This window comes from Ambystoma mexicanum, chromosome 11 (genome assembly GCF_040938575.1).
Source record: "Ambystoma mexicanum isolate Mex_15411 chromosome 11, UKY_AmexF1_1, whole genome shotgun sequence".
NCBI classification, from domain to species: domain Eukaryota; kingdom Metazoa; phylum Chordata; class Amphibia; order Caudata; family Ambystomatidae; genus Ambystoma; species Ambystoma mexicanum.
In genome coordinates, this window is record NC_090934.1 from 406,771,057 (window position 1) to 406,788,270 (window position 17,214).

Consider the following 17,214-nt stretch of genomic DNA (forward strand, 5'->3'; position numbering starts at 1 on the left):
GTACTATTAATGGATATTTAGCAGCGCGATCTATCTTCAGGCACTCCTCAGAAGTAGTTTTGTATTTTAAAATGCCTTTAGTTGTCCAATTTCTTAAAGGCTTAACAAATGTGTTCTCTCCTACACCTTTTCAGGTTCCCATTTGGGACTTAAATTTAGTTTTAAAATTTCTTGTGTACCTTTTGAACCTTTACGTTCTTGCCCGTTAAGGCTCCCAACTTTTAAAACAGTTTTACTAGTGGCTTTAACTTCAGCCCGCAGGGTGTGTGAGTTGCAAGCACTCTCTTGTAAGCCTCCTCACACTATTTTCCACAAGTATAAAGTTATTTTGAAGGTCAAAACTTTTTTCTTAACTAAAATAGTTTGATTTCCATCTTTTGCAAAAGATTACTTTACTTTCCTTTTACCCTCCTCCGCAAGCTGGTAAAGAGGAGGAAAGGTTTCACAGGCTGGACCCTAAAAGGGCTCTCGGCTTCTGTAGGACTAAACTTGAAAGATTTAGACAAATTGATCAGTTATTTGTCGATTTCGCTGGACACAAATTGGCCCTTGGTGTGTCCAAACCTTATCCAGGTGAATAATCCTAGCAATATCTGAATGTTACAGGTTGGCTTGGAAAGAGCCTCCAAATGGATTAAGGGTTCACCAACCAGGGGCATAGCAACTTCCTGTTCAGGACATTTGTGCAGCGGCCACCTGGTCATCCATGCACACCTTTGTTAAACATTGTTTAGACTCCACTTCTTACCAAGGAGGCCTTTTTGCAAAAGCCCTCCTCCAAATGACTACTGCTGTGGGAGTCTATCTAAGATGTGGAATACGTGGGAGGACACAATCCATTCAAAGAACAAGTTACTTACCAACTGTAACGTTTTTTTTCGACCAGATGTTCCTCCACGTATTCCTCATTGACCCTCCCAACCTACCCCTCTGTACAGTTTTCACGCTTTTTGCACTTGTACTTCCTTAGAACCTGACACCCTTCAATGCCTGATACAACTGATGCGACCGTTCACACCGAAAAAACAGAACTGAGACCAACGAGCGCGATTGAACCCTTTATACGACGGATGACGTTGACACTCGATGGCAGCCCTCGAGGGACTCGGCTATGCGGCCTCAAGCACAGCGCCCTCGAAACATTTTCCGAAGAAAGCAGCAAGCTGGCAGATTATCTAAAATGAGGAATACGTGGGAGGAACATCCAGTCAAAGAACGTTACAGTTGGTAAGTAACTTGTTCTACTAAACGGTCTTACTTCAGCTCAGAGAGTGAGCGAGATTCAGGCTCTGGTTGCTTCCGGGGCCCTACACTGTTTAATCTCAACAGTACCAAGGCCTTTCACAAGACCAACGTCTTATTTGACACGTTTGGGAGGCTCAAGCCCTGGATTACAAGCGTTGAAGGCATCAATAGCCAGATGGCTGAGTGCTGCCTTCCAAGAAGCATACAAGGTTCAGCACAAAGAGTCACCAAGGGGCATGCACGCTCGCGCTGTTGGAGGCAAGGAAGCGGCGGTTACCTTCCAACGTCACATATCGTGGCAAGTAATTAGAGCTGCGACATTGGCCACTCCTTCGGTCTTCCCATGGCCGCTGGAGGTATGCCATTATTTTTGACACCTTTAGCCTTATGTCTGCTGCCCACCCAGACCACACACCCAGAGGTTCCTTCACAAATCTCCTCTCCCCTTTTTTCCTGTTTTTCTTGTCTGGTGTGACAGTATTGCAGCCTCTCCAGCGGACATTACTGCAACCCACTGCCGCCATCCTGAATGCCTTACCAAGGTGTCACACACATCCCGTCACTGGATCCCACCCACCACGGTCCAGTCAAAGTCTGTTCCACACCTGTTCCTCCTCAGCCCGGACTTGCCACAGGTCCGTTATTTTAATCCCCTTTACACCAGAACACACATTCTCATGTGTTTCTGAGTTTTGTATTTTAACTGTTGACCCAACACTACCTGCCGTGTATACAATTTCACGAGCATGTCTTAGATCTAAAATAGGTTTTCTTCTCTTCTCTTACACATTATTTTAGGCTACCACAATCCTTTTGGCCCAGAAGAAGGCTGTCAATTTCAAAGCTGAAACGTCACTGCAGCAGGCCTCCGCCTGCCTTCAGTCAAACATCAGGGATTTTTTATTTTCCCGACGTAGACAAAGGATTGGCCATCACCTTACTATTGTGAAAGACTTTCCCACAAATAACCGAGCCTGGCTTCATTAACCTAACTCAGAAAATTAGGCTCTGTACTCTTAGAAATGGGGCACTAGAGATGTGTGCTCCCTTCTGCTTTACTACAATGTTTTGTATACAGTTACCTATTGGCGCTTACAGAACATAATGAATTTTGGATTTAATTTCTGCTTGGTATAATTGCACTATCCTCTACCGATTACATTACAGACTAGTCCAGTTTTGTTAGAAGACTACAGTAGTAGCACATTTGCTTATAATTACTTGTGCATTTCCCGGTTCAAATATTAAGAACTAATTGTTTTCCAGACAGATTTCTGTAAAGGAAAGATCCTCTTTACTACTGTAACTCTGTGGTCTTCATTCTCTAATCCAGAACTTATGTCTGATTTTAAATGTGGTCGAATCTGGTTTTCAACAATGTTTACTTTCTTTGATTACACACGATGGCAATTAATTTTTTTTTTATAATAATTGTTATGATTTAATCAAATACCTTTTGCTTATTCTTAAAAATGTGAGTTCATTTTTCAGCACTTACAAGTTGGGAAAAGGGTGATTACTCAACACCATTACAGTTCCCTTGAAATAAAAAATTCTGAAATTTGAGAATGCTTTAACTTTATCGGCGGTTACCACCCCCCCAGTTATACACATACTTCCCATGGCCGCACCTGTATACATTTAAAGGAAAAGTGTTATTTTTCTGATGAAAAAAGGTTCCATTACCGTCCCTAGCGAGGGACGCACATACAGGATGGATGAAAGGGGACTATGGACTAGTAGTACGCTAGTCATTCGGTGAGTAACACTACATTTCTACTATGTTTTACCTAAACAATCAGGGTGGCTGCTACCAATCCCCCACACGCCCCCTTCATGGAGGCTGTAGCGTTCTAGGAATGTGCCCCGACTGAGGGGGATTTGGATCTTCAGTCCACTTCCCGGGGGACAGCAATGCAAAAGCAGACAGTTGAGTTGCTTGGTGTTGAATAACTTCGAGTGGGAGTTGCCTTCGAATCCTTGTTGCCCCTGTACCAGCGTTCGGGGTTTGCAGGCCTGGATTTGTTCACATCCCCTTGTTACTCCTACGTCCGTCCCCTTTCCTCCATACTGCATGGGTGTCCCTCGCGAGGGACCGGAGACGCAAACTTTTTCACCCGAAAAAAACCTTCTTCCCCTTTAAAGCTGGAGGCGTGCGGCCCTGGGAGCATGTGCTCCCCTGACTCTGCCCACCGGTGCCACTCCTCAGTCCCCTTTTTCGCATCGACAGGAACAGATCGCTTTCACCAGCGCTCCTGGGTTTGGCTTCGGCCTAGTAATACCACACGCTCTTCCCCGGATACTGTCTTTTGTCTTAGTTTTTTTGGCCTTAATCAGGTACTCTGTCCTCTGGCGCCACGCACCTACCCGCACATGTCAACGTCAGCGGCCTTCAGCAGGTGGCCTGCCTGTAAGGGGCACTGCCCTACGTCTAACGCCCCCACGCTGTTTGGCTCCGCTGTCTTGGCCCCGATCACGGCTGGGAGGGTTGTACTGCGTGTGACACGCTTACACCTCACGCTTTGAAGAACAGGTTAGCTCGGTGGAGGGAGCTCTTCGAGAAGTCGCCTCCAGAAGACTTGAAGGACTTAGTCACACACAAGTCAAGGCTCAAAGTACGGCTGCTTTTTTTTTCCATCGAACCCTGCAAGAGCGACTCCTTCCCAAGGAAACGTCTGAGCGGGAGGGACCTGTTTGGGCCTCCCACAGGTACCAAGGCTCCTTCAGCTACCGGCCGCCTGGCCGAGGGGTCGTTGGATCCTTCTGGGGACAGTGCTGAGGGACCAAAAGGTTATTTTACCAGTTGTCCACCCGCTGGGCTACGCCCTATTACCGGACAGATGTCTAAGGGGGCGCCTGTATGCATCACTGTTAGGGAGAATTCTCATTTCATGGCTAATTTCCCTTACCTAGTGAGTCCCTGGATCTCTGGAGTTGTTTCTTTCCACTTGGTAAGAGTGTGAGCTTTCCCCCCACTCTTACTGGTATTTTGATGTGTTGCGACCTGTTTTTGTGACGGTGGGCTCTGGAGTACACCACTTCAGTAGCCCCCTCTTTTGTGCGTCACACAGCACCTTCCGTGCAGTGGCACAGGGTTGTCATTCAGACCGCCCCCCGACTGTATTTTTGAGGTGACTACCGTCCCCCAGAAAAGGGTAAAGTTACCATTAACTTTACTTGGTCACATTTAACCTCAGATCCAGTACACACCATCTTACATGGAGTGCTGGGAGGGTTAACTCTTAACTCTTTTTATCTGTACCTCCTAGAGCATTGTTTTGCTCTTTTAATATTTAGACATGCCTGGTGGCAGTGGTATCTACCCTAAATTTCTACCGCGGTTCTTATATTACTGTGGTAATATTGTAGGCTAGTGTGTTAGCCTCAGACTTAAACCCGCTTGACCAAATCCTTTTTCGTTTGGCTCCGGTGCAGTTTATTCGCCATTTCTTTTTGTTAAACTCCTTCTTGTGTTTTACTTTGTTCGGCAAACCAGGTTTGCCTCCTTTGTTCACTGTCTTTTGGCGGGCTTCTACCTAGAAGCCCTCCTCAAGGCGCCTGGGTGTCTAGGTGAGCTGAATGTGGGGGAGGGGTGTAGTCGCCCCCTTCACAGGGTATCCTAGGAAACCCCGTCGCACTGTCGCCCTTTGACATGATTGGACAAGGTGGTTGTCCGGGCTGGACAACCCCCCTGCTGGGTGATTGACAGCCAGGCTGTGTGAATGGGGGATTTGTGCATAAAAGGCAGGTCTCTTGGGCTGTAAGTCAGAGAGTCGCCACTGGAACTACAAGGAACCGACGAGAAGTGGAGAGGTCGACCCCGTACTGGTGAAGCCCTACTGCAGTCCTGAGTCATCTACCCTTCAACGACTAAGAAGAGATCCAGTCCGGAGTCTTCTTCCCTTGAGCCTGGTGCGGATAACCAGCTCATCCTCTTCAGCCAGAGGTCGCCTTTGTGGTCGAAATCGCTGCACACTGCTGTAGTTGTCCGGATAGCCACCTGAAGAACCTCTCCTGTTTTTAAGGAGCACACCTTTTATTCATTGTCGCTGCTGCCGTTTAATCTCAAACTGTCCGACTGTGTGATCCAGGCACCCGGTGTCATTTGACTTTGGCTCCGGCCCCTTGACTGTTTTCTTCAATTCTGTCTGCCTAACCAAAATATTACCTGTGATTTTTACCCCCATCTCTCTCTGGGGATCTCGGGTGCTAAGTGTGTTTTTACCCCGGTAGCATTTCTTGCCGTGGATACACGTTTATCTAGTAGACCGAACTGTCAAAAAGTGATCGCAATTGTATTCACGGTAACGTGTTCCGTTTCATTACACCGGTCCATTCAAACACAGGGTACTTACCTCGAATAATACTGTACAAAGTAAATTGGTTAGTTGTATATTTTACGTGTGGTTTTTGAATTAATAGAAGTGTCTTGTTAATAACAAATGGTTTAAAAATGAATGTACTTATATTTTTTTACCTGAAACCTTGAGTCAGTGTTTGCTTGAGTCACAGTAATTGTGGTCCCTTTGTGTAATCTCTGCTACTGTTCATATACTCTTGAGATGAGCCTTCTGCTCCGCTACTGCTACCACTATAACCTAGTAGTACAGGCTTGTGCCAAGGTAATACTTGTATTAACACCTGTAGTCTTAATTGTGTGTAGTGGTCCCTAAGGGCACTACACACAATTCTGCCTAACAATCACTACCGGCAACCCAGCTGAGGACAATATGCCTACCAGGCCCCGTCCTGAGGTACAGGATAGGCCTCAAGCTTCTCTGACAAGTGTCCTGGAGGAGGCCATGTCCAGCCTGACAAGCACCACGAAGTTGCCACGTAGCATCCAGCCCGACAAAATGGCCGCTGCACCAGACAAGATGGCTGCTCGTCCGATACCGTCCCCTGGTGCGCAGCAGGTGGGACGAGCTTCAAGGTGGGACTGGTGTTTACCAGGTACGTAGCCTACAGCTTATCCTTCAGCGTTGCAGGGCAGATTTACCCCGCAACCAGCAAGGCAGAGTGCGCAAAGGCCCCAGCAGCCGCCCCATACTCCGTCAATACCACCGACCACCCCACCAGCGTGTGAGGATAGGTTTTCTGAAAAGTTCCTCATGCTCATGAGGTCTCCTCAGATGTGGACCATCCTCCCGGATCTGATCAGGGACATGCTCCCGCTGGTGCCTATGGTCATTCCTCCTATGGCTCCACGCCCTCAGGCCCCCGCGCAGCCCCTGCTACCCATGCCGCGTCATTAAATTCAGGCTTCCCTGCCTCCCACAGTTCAGGCGGCTTCACACCAGCCTCGCAAGCTATTGCCGGCTCTGGTTCTCACACCGCAGCCTTCGGCACCCAGCACGCCTCCACCCGCACTAGACCAGCCAGACACCCTAGTGGACACTGATGAGGACCCTGACACGCCATCCTCAACCAACGGTTCTCAGGTTTGGTCGAATATTTGAGGCTTTCACAACCCGTGGTGAAACAACGGGAGGTGGAGGTCCTTGCTGCTGTCCTCTACGCCCTGTTGCTACAATGGGGATCCTGATGCAGAAGGACGTTGTCGCCTTAGCCAAAAAGGGATGGCTTAAAGCCCATTCGGCCTCGCCTTTCACTAGGCGCCTCAATGCCAAGTATAGGCAATTGGAGGGGGATCCACTCTTGCTGTTGGCGCACCCTCAACCGCACTCTTCAGTGATCGCTGCAGCGTAACTCCGCTCCAAGTCTGTCGTCTTCGGCCACCTCGTCTTCAGTGCTTCTAGGCAAGAAGATGATCTTGCAGGCTTATGGAAAGGTTTATTCCAACGTCTCACTGCACCTTCCTCAATCAAATGTGGACGCCATGCTGGCAGCCGTTAATCAAGTGGCTTTGGCGGGAAACAGCGGACTTCCTTCCAGTGCAGGGCCAGGCGCGTTTCTAGGTGGGTCTTGCAGAAGCTAAAATGGTGGCCCAGGACATTATGGAGTCCACTGCGGCGCACATTGACACCTCAGGCCATGCCATCTGCATCTCCACTGATAGCACTGCCTGGCTACGGGTAGCCAGACGTCCAGCAATGCATATTGGACCTTCCATTCGAGTTTGGCACCTTTTCATTCCACCACTGATTAGGAGCTAGATGAGGAGAAAAACAGTTTCCAAACTGCAGAGTCTTTATCCTCACGAAGCCCATGCCCAAGGCCTATACCCGGTCGCATCAACGTTCCGACAAGGGGCATGCCTTTGGCAGGTTCTGGGGTTTCCAAGAGCAAAGGTCGAAACAGCCTGACAGTTCTCAGTCGGCACTGGCGCAAGCGGCAGAAGGGGGAGGGGGAGCAAGGGATTCTTTCACTCCCCCTCCTCAGCCTCATAGGGAAAGAAGGTATGATGCGCTCCTGCAGAGCCACATGTCTCTGGTGGGGGTCAGACTTGCCCTTCACTCAGTCTTGGCGTCAGAGGTTCGCGGACCACAGGATCCTATCCGTAGTGTCCACGGGCTACTTTCTACTGATTCCTCCCTCTCTCACAGATTGGGCTAACTCTGTTTTAAGAAATTCCTTTGCTCGTATAGAGCCAGGCAGTGGAAGAAGTCCCAGCCTCCCAGCGAGGCTTGGGCGTCTACGCCAGGATTTTCAGACTGCAGCCTGCGGACAGGCAGGACCTTCCGGCAAGCAGCACCGCAAGCGACCATCACCATAGATTCTGCCCTGGAAGGCTGGGGCGCTACCCTTGAAAACCACTGCATCCATGGAGTCTGGTCCCTCCAGGATCAGGAGGCCCAAATCAACTGGTTAGAGCTCGCTCTTAAAACTTTGCTGCTGCTTATCAGTTCAAGTTGACCCTCATTCAAACTGACAATTCCACCAACATTTATTACATCAACAAGCAGGGTGACACCAGGCCCCCCACCCATCTGTGCAGTCTAGCGGTCAGTATGTGGGAGTGTGCCCTGGAGATAAATATCTACTTGTGCGCAATCCACCTCCCGGGGGAGTCCAACCTGGAGGCGGACAGGCTCAGCAGACTGGGAGTAGAACATTAGGAATGGCAATTGAACAATCGGGTCCTGCTGTGGGTTTTTAGCAGATGGGGCATCCTCGGGTCGATCTTTTCGCCACCTGGTACAAGTGCCCGCAATTCACGTCTTGGCAAGGGGCCCCGGCTCCCTGGCCGACTCCTTGCAGATACAATGGAACAGCATGACCGCATATGCATTTCCTCCCACACCCCTGGTCCACGGGGTGATCTGCAAGATAAGAGAATCAGGTCACCTCGGCATCATTCTGATGGCTCCTTGGTGGCCTGCAAGACCATTGTTCTCAGAGCTGCTCATCTCGGACAAGCCTCCCATTCACCTGCCATTGGGCCCAGCTCATCTTCTATCGCAGCAGAGGCAGGGTCATCCAACCGCCCCGCAGACGTTGGCCCTCGCAGAGTGGTTCCTGTGCAGGTCACTCTAAGGCATCTGCGGCTGTCACCGGCTAATCTAGACATTCAGGGCGCTAGGAGCGATGCTACTAGGAGCCAGTACAAAAGCAAATGGACTAGGTTTTGCCCTGGGCAGATTCTACGGAGATTGAACCGCTTACTTGCACGTTGGACAACGTGCTATCCTTCTTTGCACACCTCGCACTCTCAGGAGTACAAATACACATGACCTACCTTCCTGGCGGCCGTAGGAGCCTACTGGACCTCAGAGGAGGAAGTTTTCTCTGCCACCAACCCGGTGGTTAAGCGACATCTGGTGAGCCTCAACAAGGCTCTACCCGCATATCAAGAAACCACACTGTGTAGGACCTCCCTGGCTAACAAACCTTTCAAACCAGTGGCGTCCACGGACATCGGGCTTGTCGCAATTAAAACAGCTCTTGGTGGGTCTAATGTCTGCGCGTAGGGTTAGCGAAATCCAGGTACTGGTGGCTTCAGAACAGTACACTACTTTTCAGAGACAAGGCGGTCCTGAGAAATCATCCTGCATTCTTACCTTAAGTTGTCTCTTCTTTACAGAGGAGCTAGTGGTACCTACTTTATTTGCGGATCCTAAGGACGAAGCTCAAAAGGTCTTGCACTGTCTGGATGTCAGACGCGCTCTGAAATTCCATCTGGACCGGACCAAGAGCTTCTGCAAGTCAGATGCTCTTTTTGTCACGTTCGGGGGGTATGGGGGGGGGAATCAAGGCCGAGTCATCAGGCTTCCAAGTCCTCGATAGCAAGGTGGATGGTTTCCGCCATCAAAGAGGCCTATGAGGGGAAGCACAAACCACTTCCAGCGGACATGCATGCCCACGCTGTTGGAGCCAAGGCCACGGCAGTCGCATTACAGAGAAACGTCCCATGGCTAGTAATCAGCAGGGCGGCCACGTGGGCCATGCCTTCAGCCTTCTGCAAGCAGTACAGTTTGGATGCCGGCTCTAGGTCAGACGCGGCTTTCGGACAGGCAGTACTAAGGAACTTGTTTTCTTAAGGTGGGTCATCTCTCCACCCTGAGGCTACATTCAGTTGTAATCGCCCATAGATGAAAGGGGACGTGACATGGTAGTAATTGTAAGTTACTCATTGTAGTGACTAACATACTCTTAGTCCATAGTCCCACCACCCCCCCCCCAACCCTCCCTAATAAAACTGGTGTCATTAGGCAATGGTAATGACACGTCGATGGGGAGTGGCACCGGTGGGCGGAGTCAGGGAAGCACATGCTCACAGGCCTCGCATGCCTCTCGGGTGTTAATTTCTGGTGAAAAAGGTTCAGTCTCCCGTCCCTAGTGAGGGGCGCCCATTCAGTATTGAGGAAAGGGCACTATGGACTAAGAGTAAGTTATAATGAATGCCACGTGCCCCCAGTTTGCTTTGTTGGCAGGTGAATGGGATACACCGTCCAGATCTGTTGGCAAGGCCATAGGTGTTATGCGTTCCCGCCCACCCCTCTGCTCCAACTGATTCTCTGCAAGTTCTGGGCCTGCGTGGGTTACCACCCACCACCTACCCCCTCTACTGGCATTCGAGACCCTGGTTTTCACATCTGCTGCTGTTGTGCTTCCAGGGTCCTGTACATCTTCCGATCCCCCACCAGGGGTTTCCTGACGCAGCAGGGGGTGGCAGTCGAACATCCGGACCCAACCAAACTTGCCCTGATCAGCTGAGGCTTCAGCACGCTCAATTTTCAGATGGCAACTGTCATCATTCAGGAGGCCCTCGACTCGGTCCCAGTATAAGAGCGAATGGACTAGGTTTTGCCATTGGGCTCGCGACAATGGTCTAGACCCTGTCCTCTGGATGACGCACTGGCCTTTTCAGCTCTCCTGGCTCCTTCTGGAGTCCAGGTGGATACTTGTTTCCCCAATTTGGCGGCCATCGTGGCTTACAAGAATTCCATTAAGAATGTGTTTTCGGCTGCCAACCCGCTGGTTAAGGCCCACCCTAAGGGGTTGTCTGGGCTTTTACCTGCGGCCCATAGACCTCATCCAGTATGGGACTGCAATGTGGTTCTTGCGGCTCTGCAACGCAAGCCTTTCAATCGGATGGCGTCTGTGGACATCCGCTTGGTGGCGCTGAAGACTGTTTTATTGGTGGCTCTCACCTCTTTGTGCAGGGTTAGTGAGCTGTTCGTGTGAGGCATTCACCAAGTTTCACAACGACAAGGTCATCTTGCGCACTCACCCAAATATCTTGCCCATGGTGGTATCTCCATTTCATCTGAATCGGAGATCTGGCTGCTGGTGTTCTTCCTGAACCTGCATTCGGAGGCAGAGAAAGCCCTGCATTCCTTGGACCTTAAGAGGGTCTAAGGTTTCTCTCTCAGACAAAATCCTCCAGGAAGTCTGAGGCATTGTTTTTGACTTTTGGTGGTTCCTCCTGTTACAGAACATTCTCATTTATGTGCGAATTCCCTTCAGCCTTAGAGACCCCTAGCTCTTTTGCTGGACTTCAGGCCTTTTAATCTTTTTTTCTGCAGTGAGTGACCTTTTTCTCAATCATGTATTTTTGATCTGATTTGGGCTCTGTTTCTTTATTTTTGGAGTCTGACAAACTCCATAGGCATCTACATTTTATATTGTGACACACAGCACCTTCGATGCAGCACCATAGAGAAGTCCTTTGGATTTCTCAGAAGGTTTAAATACCTTCTCTTGGGTAAACTTCTGTTCCCAAGAGTAGTAAAGTGAAATTGACTTTACTTACCTGTTTTTCCTAGGTAGGTCCAGTACACCCCATTTTATGTGGACAAAATGTTATGTTACCGTCACTACTTTTAATGGCTGGTGGCAGTGTTTTTATTTTCCTAGCAGTGTGCGTATTTACCGCAGGGTGAATCCTTCACTGCAGTAATGCACCCGTGGGTGCCAATTTTTTCAAAATGGCCCGGTTCTTCATCTTTCGCCATTTCTTGCGTGTGATGTCTTCCCTGGGTTTTACTGTGTGCCAAACTAGGTTTAACCCTTTGGTTCGTTTTGCCTTTGGCAGGCTTCAATGCTGAAACCTGCCTCTGGCTCCAGTGTGTCTGGCTGGGCCGAAAGCTAGGGAGGTGCCCAAAACTCGCTATCCTTTGTGTCCTTGGTTGCCTGAATGTACCCACTGCTGATTGGCTGACGGCCACCCTGTTGTGAGTGGCAGCTAGGCTGTGCATGAATGGGAGAAACCTGCTTAAAAAAGCGATTTCTCTTGAACAGAAGGCATTGTCGCCCACTGGACGATACATCCGATGCAGAAAACTGGCAGAGTAGCTTGCTGCACCCTCCCGGACAGTTGAACTGTCCGGTGATGTCCTGCTGCAGTGCTGAAGCTCCAAACTCTGAATCTACTAGAGAAGCCCGGAACGGACGACGACTTCCCTTGGGTTGGTGGGACCAACTGACCCCAAGACTAACTTTGCTGGAAGACCTCTTCCTGCTGGCTGTACTTCTTTGCTGCTGCTGGAACCGAGTGCCAGGGGTCAGGAAACCCAGAATTGATGGCATCATCTTTAAGCTGGACCTGAGCTCCACAAAGATCCTGAGGACCCTCCCGAATCAGGACGACCCAAGCCTGTCCCACCTCACCAGAGTGCTGGACCCCAGAAGCAAGGGAGCCCATGAAGTGTCCAAGAACTACAGTGTTGCTATTGACTGGTAGCTTAAAACGCAAACTGCTGCTGAATTGAAAAGAGCCCATAGCTGCCAACGACCTTCAAAGTGCAGTACAGGAGTCCTCCAGACGTCCTTCCTCTTGTCCCTCAACTGTATATTAGAACTCTGTACTTGTTTCTTTGACAGCGCTTCTCCTTGTAACAACAAGCTTTGTTATTGCTTCTTTAGAGTAGGCTGGAGGTATCTACAGTTCCATAGGATTGCAGCAGTCCTTATCTCCACTTCTAACAGTAGCTTGTTGAATAGTATACCAGAGCGCTCAATTACCTGGAACCCCACACTTCGGTCTTGTTCTCACTGGAGACCTGCTGTTAGGCCAGTTTTTCTGAAGTGCTACCAACTTCATCAAAACCATTCAACTGGTAAAATGAGAACCCTTAGGTGCCTGTACTGCGGCTGTGAACACAGCCCACGGTAAAGGTGTACCAAATTAATACAAGGTATCACTGCCACCAGTCATTGAAGGTAAGTTTGTCCCTGTAACAGAATTTAGTTTTAATGTGAAAGGGGATATATTGCATCTCCCAGCACTCCACATAAGGTGGGGTGTTCTGACTTCACAGAATAACATGTAAAAGGGATCCAAAGATCCTTTCTTCCCTTGGGAACTGTAGTTCACTCAAGGTTTGCAAGAGAAAGTTAAAAGGGGAGCCCCTAGGGCAACCCTGCAACAACAGGCACTTATTGCCAATAAGTTAAAGAGGATAACTTTGAAAAGACACTATGGAGAGTTATAAACTGGACACCCATAAAGAGTTAAAGATTCTCTGAGTGTGGAAAAAGTTGGGAAAAATATCCCACTAGTAAAGCAAAATGAAACATTCTGGGGTTGACACAGGTCAGGAGGATTTTCCAGTTATGTGAAAATCTTACCCAACACTTGCAGTAGCTGCTTTTTGCAGGGTTTATTTCAGCTCTGCCCTTCACAAGCCTGATCGCCCAACAGCGATTCTTTCTTAAACTCTCTACAAACATTGTGCAATACTTTTATGCTATCTAAAGTGCCTCAGCTCCCTAGACATTGCTCAAATGGACTTTGGCTGTCCAGGTTCCCTGCATACTCTTCTAACCCATTGACTTTGGTTCTAACTGTCCCTCATAGGTGGTGCATAGATTTAACTTGTATTGTTGGGAAAGATCTAATCTAGACTTCATTGGGCGATTGAAAAGTATTCACATGCTCTGAGAACCTGTTAACCTTTTTCCTTCCCTACTCCTTTCCTTTTCCACAACCTCAGAATTGCATCATGTACAAAAGTGATTTATCAATGCCAAACATTGTCCTAGTAATTTGAAGTCACCTCTGGGTTTAGGAAGTGTGTGTGTGTGTGTGAGGCATCCCAAAGTGTATCTACTTGCTTATCTTAAGTATGATGAATTGTTATGAAGTGTATTTTTATTGTTGCATATTGCCCTTTTTAACAAAGGCTTATTTAAAACTGATTGTTAAATAATTATTTTACTATACAACATTGAGAGTAAGTGTTATTTGGATATTTGTAATTGTGAATCTGTGTTACATCTCTACAGCTCACATGTACCACTCTCGAGTTAAGTCTGGCTGCTCAGTCACTCTACCAACTTGTGTAGTTCAGGTGGGTTACCTATTACTAAGAGGACTAGGCTGGTGCAGTCTCCCACAGGGTTACTGCATCCAATCTTGCCTAATGCCTCCCCTAGCTCTAAAACTTCCATCGCCCGTTGGATGGTTCATGCCCTTTCGGAGGCGTATAAAGCCATGGGCAAACATATTTCTGAGGGTGTTAGTAAAGATTCCTCTCTATTGCACTTTTCCTTCCATTTCTATGGATACCCAAACCTTTTGCTTTTATTTTTGAATCTGACATGTTTTTTTTACAGTGCAACAAAGCCTTAAACTTCACTACATTTGCTTTTTGTTAATCTGTTGAGGTGAAACTGGCATGTCTTTCAGGCTGTCAGTACTGGGAAACAGTGTTTCATTTAGTCTAGGTACTACTTTTAGTAACTTATCACTGGTGGCAACTTTTTTTTATCATTGTACAATGCATCTTTCAATGAATTACACTTTTTGCCCTAGACTAACTCAGAGGATTTTTGGTTACTCTAGGTGTGCTAAATGGATAAGCTGGTGTCAGCAGTTACTTTTTAGAATGTTGGTGTTTTTCAATTTAACCGTACAGCGTTTACTCAGTTTGGCTACTAACTGTGGTTAGTGGCCAAGCATGGCCATGTCACGAGATGTTTTGATAGTCCTTTGGTCAGCTTGTCTTATCTTTCTCCCTGGCTTGTGAGACCCGGAAAATGCTTATATGGGGACTTCCAGTTCCCGGGAAAGCAGAGGCTTTTGGGGGACAATTTGCATTTTCTGCCAGGAAGTGGGCTGGGACTGTCTGGTGCCAATCCACATACTGGTGCCAATGTGTCTGGGTGGAATGAATGAGTTGTGCTGCCAGAGGTCCTGATCGAACCACTGCTGGGGTGTGTGTGTGTGGGGCCGATCTGTCATTGGCTAGGGGATGGGGCTGCTGTTCTTACCTGGCTTTTTGGATAAGAGGACCCCTGCACCCACCCTGGAGACCATCTGGAAGAACTGAATGAGCCAAGACTTGCAATGAGACCATGGACCCGTTGGAAGAAAGCTTGGCAATCCACTTCTGCTGCTGCTCTGGTAGAGCCTTGTCCTGTGGAAGATCTGCAGCAGTCCTGCGAAGGAGCTGTGACCCTTGAGTGCAGGATGCATGAATTTTCGACATCATGTCGGAGTCGTGCAAAGAAGAGCCTTCGGAAGTGCCCTGGGAACGACCTGTGGCTGATCAGCTCTGAGTTTGGGCTGTCTACGTTGCCGTTGCAGCCTGGAATTTGGGGGGGGTTGTGGAATCCTCGGTGTGTGCAACAAGACCTACCTCTGCAAAATCTTGTGGTCCTTGCATTAATGGGACCTAAGATTGGAGGGAAGGTCTAACTGTGACCATTGAGTCCCTGTCCATCAGTGGCCGTCTGAAATTGCTTACCATAGACCATTCCTGTCTTTGGAGGGGCCCTGAATCGGTTTTTGCTGCATTCTTCCACTTGGAGTCTTTGCACCAGCGTCAAAGACTGACCAGAGAGCTCCTCGAACCTACATCCCCTGGGGACCAACGTCTGAGGCCAACAGTGGGGAAAAACGACCTTGGCTCTTTTTCAACCAACCTGCCAAGTCTCATGAAGAATCAGAGTACAGCGGGTGAGTTATATCTATACTTACCTGCCCCCTAAATTCCCTATAAAAGTTTACTAACGTTTATAAAAACTTTCTAACTCTTTGGCTTTGCCATTGCTTAATCACACAAGCACTCAAAGTTGGGAACGCGTTTGTTAGTTTAACTAGTCACCCAACAGCCTAATTTTTTCCAGCTTCACAAACTATGTGGAAACTTTGTGCACAAGGCACCAGACAATTTAGTGTAGGACTTATGAAGTTGGGGGTGATTCTCTGCAGACTTGTAGTGCTAATACTAATCTGTACCTTTAATTTCCCGATCTTGATGTGTATTTTGCCCTACACCAGTAATTGTAGATATGTATCTAATTTTTAGTATTGTGATTTATTTCCCGTTAGTAATTTTTCCCTGTTTTGGCCATAAGTAAAGAAGTATTTTTATTCCTGTTTGTCGAAGCGTGTTCCTTAACTGCTTTGCTGTGTGCTCTTCTGTGTCCACCAGGCCAGAGTATAGAAAATCTTTCCTAAGTGGTCAAACCCAAGGCCATGGCCGTTGTTTCATAGACACACGTCTTGGGATGTCATCAGCAAGGCGGATTCTTGGCCCACTCCTTCTGTAAGCACTACTCACTGGACACCAGCTCCAGGCTCGATGTAAAGTTTGGTCAGGTGCTTCTGTAGAACGTTTTTGCTTCGTCCTAGTAATGAGGCAGGTTATCAGAGCTGCACCCTATGTTATTTGGTGAAATCGCCCACACGAATAGAGGAAAGGGGATGGGGTATGTATGATTAAAGTTAGTCACTCTACTAATTAGAGTACTCATAGTCCACAGTCCCCTTTCCTCCATACGTCCCGGCCACCTCCCACTGCTAGTATGCCAAGGGCTAATGTGTAGGTGTAGTCGGGCATCTAAGGGGCTGATGTGTTCAAAGTGGACTGCAGTGAGGCGCCGGAGGGTGGGACATCAGCAGGGCGTTGCCACGTCCGAGGCCGTGCCCCCTACTACATTTTAAAGGCAAGCTCAATTTTTCTCGCTGCCAAAGGTTCATGTACCGTCCCCATGTTGGTGGAAGCCCACAAGGATCGACAAAAGGGGACCATGGACTAGGAGTACTGTAGTCACTACTGTGAGTAACTTTAGTTTATTGTGTATACCTGTTCTGAGGTTGTAAACAGAAGATATTGGTGAAAGAATAACCACACTTTTTTGTAGGTTTTAAAAATGTGTTTGGGGCTGGTGGGAGGGATTGTGGGCGGTATATACTGTATGTCTGTGTAGTTTACCGTTTTTATTGGGAACCAAACTGTATCTATCCAATGGCCTTCTGACTGCTCTACCATTGCTACGAATTGAAAGTGTCTAGTGTACCGTTTTTATTGGGAACCAAACTGTATCTATCCAATGGCCTTCTGACTGCTCTACCATTGCTACGAATTGAAAGTGTCTAGTGTATCTTTTGGATGGAACTCTAAAAACCCTTATAATAGTTGTACAGCCTTATCAGAGGCCTGTGCAGAAAATCACTGTAATACTATCAAAAAGGGTACTTAGGGCTACTAATGTTGTAAATCTGCTTGCACCCTTGATGAAGCCAAAATGTAACTCTGTTACAACCATAGTCCCCACAAGCAATGTCTGTTAATATAATCAGCGGGAAAGAATTCAGTGGTTTAAAACCCACCCCAT

General features: G+C 48.1%; 1 protein-coding gene across 3 annotated transcripts in view; it reads left to right on the top strand.

The window, feature by feature from the left end:
* Positions 1-17,214, top strand: part of CKAP5 (cytoskeleton associated protein 5) — a 1,593,334-nt gene that overhangs the window by 596,966 nt on the left and 979,154 nt on the right. The window lies entirely within an intron of this gene.